The sequence below is a fragment of the Parasteatoda tepidariorum genome, chromosome 6, assembly GCF_982258835.1.
Source record: "Parasteatoda tepidariorum strain Cologne lab strain chromosome 6, Ptep-v5.0, whole genome shotgun sequence".
In the NCBI taxonomy this organism is placed as follows: domain Eukaryota; kingdom Metazoa; phylum Arthropoda; class Arachnida; order Araneae; family Theridiidae; genus Parasteatoda; species Parasteatoda tepidariorum.
This window is the reverse complement of record NC_141760.1, coordinates 8687972-8695104: the sequence shown is the minus strand read 5'-3', so window position 1 is coordinate 8695104 and position 7133 is coordinate 8687972. Positions and strand designations below refer to the sequence as shown.

Sequence of the window (7133 nt, the reverse complement as noted above, 5' to 3'; positions counted from 1 at the left end):
AAAATTTTGATTTTTCTGATAGAAAACCTTTGCCGTATTCAATTTTAAAAATAAAATTTCTTGATTTTTCCAGAAAAAGATGAACAAAATTTTTAACCACTTTTTTTGCTAAATGCAACATTTCGTTTGAAAAATAATTTTTTATTTGAAAACTTATAAAGTTTGAAAACAATTCAGAATTTTCATTTTTAAAAAAAAAAAAAAAAGCTCATCACAATTATAAAAATTCTGGCTAATGACAAACACTCCGAATTTTGTCCAATGCTGTATGTTCCTATATATTCTATTTTTTTCTGTTGATTTATGTTTTAAAATAATGTCAATATTTAAAAATTTTTATTTATAGATTTTACAATAACATAATCGAACAGAACATACTAATTTTAAGTGCATTTATTTAATATATATATATAACGTAGATGCCAACTTGGAAGTCCTATCAACCCAGAATTTTTAAGGTGATAAAAAATAACAAAGGTATAAACACAATTAGTTCAATTTCTGCAGCACTTAAAATTAAGCAGTAAAATTACAAGGTCATATTAGAGTTAAATTACATTGCATATTGCAGTGGTAAAAATTTGTTGTAAATCTAATTTATTAATAACAAAAATAAATTGGTGAATGTACGCAGTTCGCGAAAGCTGAAATAGTTGGAGCAATTTAGTTTACTTGAGTGGGGCACGAAACCTTGTTTGATTATGAAGAAATAAACTGTATATTTCTAGTAAAGAATTTTTTCCTGTTGTTGTTAAATAATTAAACTAGAAATTTTAAACTGCACAATTTTAATTAAAATGTATTAAATATGGTTATCAACGCTCTATATGCACAATTGCTAAACCATTTCTAAATTCTCATCCATATTTTTCGATAAGTCTACCTTGTCGTTTCTTTTAGATATATTGAATATTAGATATTTCTCATCAAATAAAATTTTCAGATAAAGATGTTGCTATCCAAGTTAAACTAAACATTGGACAGATTATAGTGAATCTTACGAAAAGATATCAAGCCACATTTATTAGTTATTTTGAGTGCTGTACATGCACATTCGAATAAAGAGAGTCAAAAGTATATGAGCAACAGTTAACTGCATTATTTGTATGAAAGTTTTCAACACTGGCATGAAGTAAGGTAGCGTGGCCGAGTGGTCTAAGGCGCTGGTTTTAGGCACCAGTCTTTCGAGGCGTGGGTTCGAATCCCACCGCTGCCAAAATTGTATTTTTGATTACTAAACATTTTGCAAAAAAGATATAATTATGGAAAAAAAAGTTCAAGTGCTTTAGAATAAATAAAGGATTTATCTGAGTATAATTTTCTTAATAAAAAGATCTGATTTGAAGTCGTTCTTTCATACACTGACAACTGAATAAAGAGAGGAAATATGCGTGTGTTACAGTATAATTTTCTTAATAAAAAGATCTGATTTGATTTTGTTGTTGTTAATTTACGTCGCACTAGAGCTACACGATGGGCTATTTGCGACGGTCTGGGAAACATCCCTGAGGATGATCCTAAGACAAGCCATCACAATTTTGATCCTCTACAGAGGGGATGGCACCCCCGCTTCGGTAGCCCAACGACCTGCACGCGAAGTCGAGCACTTTACGGTAGCACAGTTTAACGAGGACCCATACCGCACACCCTCGGTCCCTACGCAGACTGATCCAAGTGGTTTCCCACCCGCACACTGACCGCAGCCAGTGATGCTTGACTTCGGTGATCTTCTTGGAACCGTGTCCTAACGATCAGTCCACTGCGGGACAGATCTGATTTGAAGTCGTTCTTTCATACACCGAAAACTGAATAAAGAGAGGAAATAGGCGTGTGTTATAAGTAGCTTGGCCGAACGGTTTAAGGCGCTGGTTTAATATAGTTTGTCATATGCTGTACTATTCTCTTTTGAATTTCCTGGTTAAATCTCGTTTGCCATGCATCATCCTCCCTTACTAAATCAAAAATATCTCAAGGTTTCTCACAACCAGGTATTCTGTTTTTGAACAAAGGTTCAAATTTCAAACCTAATAGATACCCATTAGACTCATAACATTTTTAAACTCCCTAAATTACTTTATCTGTGTTATTGCTTTAAAATTTCTGCAGGGGAAAAAAAGTAACAAAATAAAAAAAAATCTGTAGTTACCTGCTGTTACAAGGAGTTAATTATTTTACAATGAGTTTAATTATTGAAAATGGTGCATATAGAAACTAGAAATTAATTTATAAATGTTAAAAATAGTCATCAGATTAATTAATCAAAAAGTATGAAAATTAAAAATATTTACATTAATTCACCTGATCAAAATATAAATGAAACAAAATATAAACTTAGCCGTAATTACTATTGCTGTTTTTTTTTGTTTTTTTGCAGGAACCCAGTGTATTTTTCATAATGAGTCAACTCATCAACTGTGCTAAGCTAACATAATAAACTAATAATGATTCTTCATAAGTAAAATACAAAAACGAACTAAAGGATATAAAACAATCTATTAATCATAAGGATGAGAGAATGGAATAACGAAATGTTTTACTAATTTACCACTTAAATCCATGGATCATGAAGATTCTGGTTTAGTAAACAAAATTTAATCTTATAATAAAAATAAAATATGGCAACACCTATGAATGAACTTTCAAATCATAATAATTTAATATAGAACGTGTTTTAAAAATATTAATTATTCAAAAATATTAATTATCAAATTTTTCGATTCCCTTTATATATTCAAAAAAAGAAAAAAGTTAAGACAATTATTAACTAACTCATGCCCATTATTTTATCAGTCAAAATAAGGATTCAAAATTCACTAATTATAAGATATACGTTAACACACGCCCAATGATTCTTTTAAGCAAAAAGAAACCTTTCAAAAATTATAAATTCAAAGTATTCAATATTTAACATCTAATTTTGTTACCAGCAAAAGTTTGCCCAAAATTATGAATAAAAAATGAATCATCTGGTTAGTTCAAGGCATGCAAAATCTGATTTCAATATGAAATTTAATGTAACCAATATCAAATCATATTCTCCCAAAAATAATAAAAACATAAAATATTATAAAAAACCGAAGTGAAATATGAACCCTACATACAAAGTATGATAAAAATCAAATCCTAATGAGAAATATCTAAAGAAAGGAAACTAGAACTGTACTTTAATCACCTAAAAAAGAATCATTCATTTGTGTAACCAGAATTCAATAAACAACTTTAATCGATTTTAAATAATTAATATAAAGGAATTTAAATTAAGTATCTAAGATTAAACAAAATTTATAGAAAAAAATATTTGAGCATGAAGGCTGATGTCTCCTTAAGAAATAAAAAGGTATCTACTCGTCCGTTATCTCTTATCCGTATTCACCAACACAGATTACCTCCGGGTAATCTATAAGTAAGAGTAAAATCACGAGTTAAGGCCCTTTCTACGCTGAAAGACAAGTCAAATTGAAGGAGCTATGGGTAGGAGAATGGGAGGAATAGGCGTGGACATTAGTGGACATAGGGGGTGGAGATATACTGAGCGACCATGGAAGTCCGGGTTACATTTTTTGGCAAAACTCAATATTTAAAGGGTGCGTCAAAAATAGATCACACAACTACACTTATTACTTTTTCACTATTTTTGGTGTATAAAACGGAGGTAGTGTGATTCCTTGTTACTCCTCTTATTTATTTAATTATTTTTACACCATTCATATTTCCTCATCATTCCAAATATTGGTAATATCAAATAAAATTTAAAATAATGTATGACACTGTCTTTTATTCCTTCATATTAGGAATGCCTTAAAACATTTACTCTGCTCTAGAAAAAGATTTATATAATAAATATTAATAGTCTAACTAACAATAATTTTGTATAAATTGTTTTGGGTCTTTCAATCTTCTTTCTGCGTATCCCCACCAGTAAATAAATATTACAGCCTCGATATCATTTTGAATTTTCTTTCACTCACGTAACTATGTAATATAGCGTGTATATAGTCATTACATCTCCGAATATTTCAGACCATATTTTACTTAAGAATTAAAGTGCGCAAGGGTTTTACTAAACCGGGGACAATTAACTTGATCCTGAAGGTATATTCAAAGGTTTATTTTATATTTCTGATGTTATTGAAAAATGTGAAAACTGTATTTTTCATGATTCACGGCGAATAAATCTTAATGTCTTTTTCTACCTTCTCTTGGAGTTTCAATAGATCTAAAAAAATACAACTGAAAAATTAAATTATAAACTTTCAAAAATTTAATTTTAATGTATGCAAAATTTTTTATTTGAAAAAAAAAAAAGTAAGTAACTTTAAAATAACACAGTAGTCATTTAAGGATTAAAAGAAAATACAACATAATGTGAAATTAATATTTTTACAATGTCTAAACAAAATAATAATTCATAAAATCCAAGTTTAAATAAAATAATAAAATATAAAAGATAAATAGCGTAATTTCTTAAATGTGTGCTCCGTATATTTTATAAAACAATGTGTAATAACAATACTATAGACTAGTTTTTTACATGTTATCAGTTATAAACTGTTATACTAGATTTCTTTTTTGTTAAAGCTATCTTTATCATTTGAAATAGTGCTGCAATTCTAAGACAAGAATTTTGTTTTAAAATTTTTTAAACAGAACTAACGTATAGTTACCATTAAATTACAATTGACAAAAATCAAAGAACAAGCATTTTATCAGTGACCTCTACAATTTTTAACAATCACAGGTGGTACTTTAGTAAATGAATAAAAGGTAGCATATACTTTCAAATGTAAACATTAATAAGTTTACGAGCAAAACAAAAAGCAAGTAAAAGAAAAAAAATCTATATATCTAACTGGTTCGAGAGGTCTTGGCTAACAAAATTATATACTTACTCTAGCTTTTGAATTGGATTCTTCAAAAATACTTGTAACAACGAGTTAGAGGATGATGTTTTAACATGAGAGTTATCTTAATTTTATTATCTGCTGGGTCTTAAAAAATAGTAGTAAAAAATATATTTTAATATATCATTTCAAAATTAAGTACAATTAATTTCCTTTAACTTTAAATTAATAATTTTATAAACTTTTCTGCATTCAGGTATAGATACTTTAATTTTGTAGATGAAAATAGATGAAAAAAAGCAAACAAAACTGTTAAGCGAGTCTCGCTTTTTATAACACATTGCTTCGTTTCATTAGGAAAAAGCCGAACATTTATTTACTAAAACGAGTACACTATTGCGGTAGTCAACCTTAAAACCGAAAATTAAAAATTTTCTTTCATTTTAATTTTTTTAATTTTATTTTTATTACAAAAATTTTAACGCATCCCATAATTAGCGACACAGAAGAAGTAAGGAGCCTACATAGTTTTCAAATAAAACAGAAATCTTTGTACTAATTAAAGAATTTTTGATGAGTTGGGTTAAAAAGTGTTTGATTTAAGTACTTCACAAAGCAAAAGAATAAGTAAAGCAGTTTATACAAAGTAAAATATATCATAAAAACTAGATGAGAAACATTCAAGTAATTTTCTCTAACGAAATCATGCTTTATTAATACCCAAGTACAGATCTCGGCAGTTTTCAATTTATCTCTTTTTATTAGATATAATATTATCATTTTGATAATAATGTATTTTAAACAAACTCTACGTATTTCATGAATACTTTTCCAAATAAAAGTGTTTAGCGGGTAGTAAAAGGGTATCCTCTTTTCTTTATTATTTTATTCTCAGACTATTTACAAAGACGCGGAAGTAACACTCCCTCCTCCTTCTAGTTGAGGGGAGATTAAAACTGGTTCTTGAGCCCCGACTCCCCAACCCCTAAGAATTGTCTCCAAACAAATGCCAAGAAGGCTTTTGGAAACCAGCCTCAATCAGAACCATGAGCTTGTAGGGAATAAAAATAATTAGTTTAATGATTATCCATAGTAATTTTTTAATGCTTTCATAATTTATAATATTATTTTTATAAAATTAGTTTATTTTATTATTAATATTTTATTATTTTCAGTTTATTTTTCATTATAATTTGTTTAAATTATTATTTTTATTTTCGCCTCAATGCTTTAGCATGAAAAGCATACTTACTAAAATTAATTTTTAATATTTTTTTCTTCAAATTTTGTAAAAAAATTTAAAAATTAAAATCTAACTTAATTTACTTTTTAATCCAAATATATGACATACATAAAGAAATTCCATGATTAATGCAATTACTCTCACCTAATAAACATTAAAACTAGTAGACATTTACAATAAAACAAGTTAATCTGCTCCTGATATTTAATTACAATCCATCTAATTACAAAAATGTATAAGACGTAGAAAAGGGATGAAAGAGTTGAAAACAAACGAAGATATTTATCTCAACTACATGTTTATTATGCCATAGTGTTTTAACTAATAAAATCCAATAAATGCGTTATAGAGTATTTGAAATGAAAATCTCGGATAATATCTAAGTGAAGTTCTTAAATCAAGTCATTGTCCCTTTTCATCTTTAGTTATATTATTTAATCAAGATGACAGATTGGGTCACTGAAGTATTCCTAATTCGATAACATCCTAACGAAATTAAATACTTCATATCCCCTCAAAAAATAGTATACTATCCCCTCAATATATATTGAGGGGATATTAAGTATTTAATTTCGCTAGGATGTTAAAAATAACAGGCAATTGCGAGGATTGGAGAACGAATCGAGTATGAAACAAAGCCTTCTAGTAATTCATATTATCACAATACGAGGGTTGCTATTTATATTTCTGGCCTAATAATGAAGAAACAAATATGTAGGATCGAAATTGGTTTTATTGTTTTTCAAAATATTCTCCATGATGATCAATACACTTTTGCATGCGTTTGAACCAATTTTCAAAGCACTTTTTCCAGTCCGATTGAGGTAACTCCAAAACATGCGCTTTGAATGCATCAACCGCTTCTTCGGGGGTCGAAAATCGTTGTCCACGTAATTTATTTTTGATGTGAGGGAATAAGAAGAAGTCATTGGATGCCAAATCAGGGCTGTACGGTGGATGACCCATCAGTTCGATCTTTCGCTCCGTCAGAAATGCCTTTGTTTGAGTCGATGTGTGAGAGCTCGCATTGTAATGATGAAGAATGATTC

General features: G+C 28.6%; 1 non-coding gene across 1 annotated transcript; it reads left to right on the top strand.

The window, feature by feature from the left end:
- The first annotated feature begins 1136 nt into the window (after window positions 1–1136).
- On the top strand, window positions 1137–1216 carry TRNAL-UAG (transfer RNA leucine (anticodon UAG)). The gene has a single exon. It is a non-coding gene; the product is annotated as a tRNA-Leu (tRNA).
- Window positions 1217–7133: the final 5917 nt, after the last annotated feature.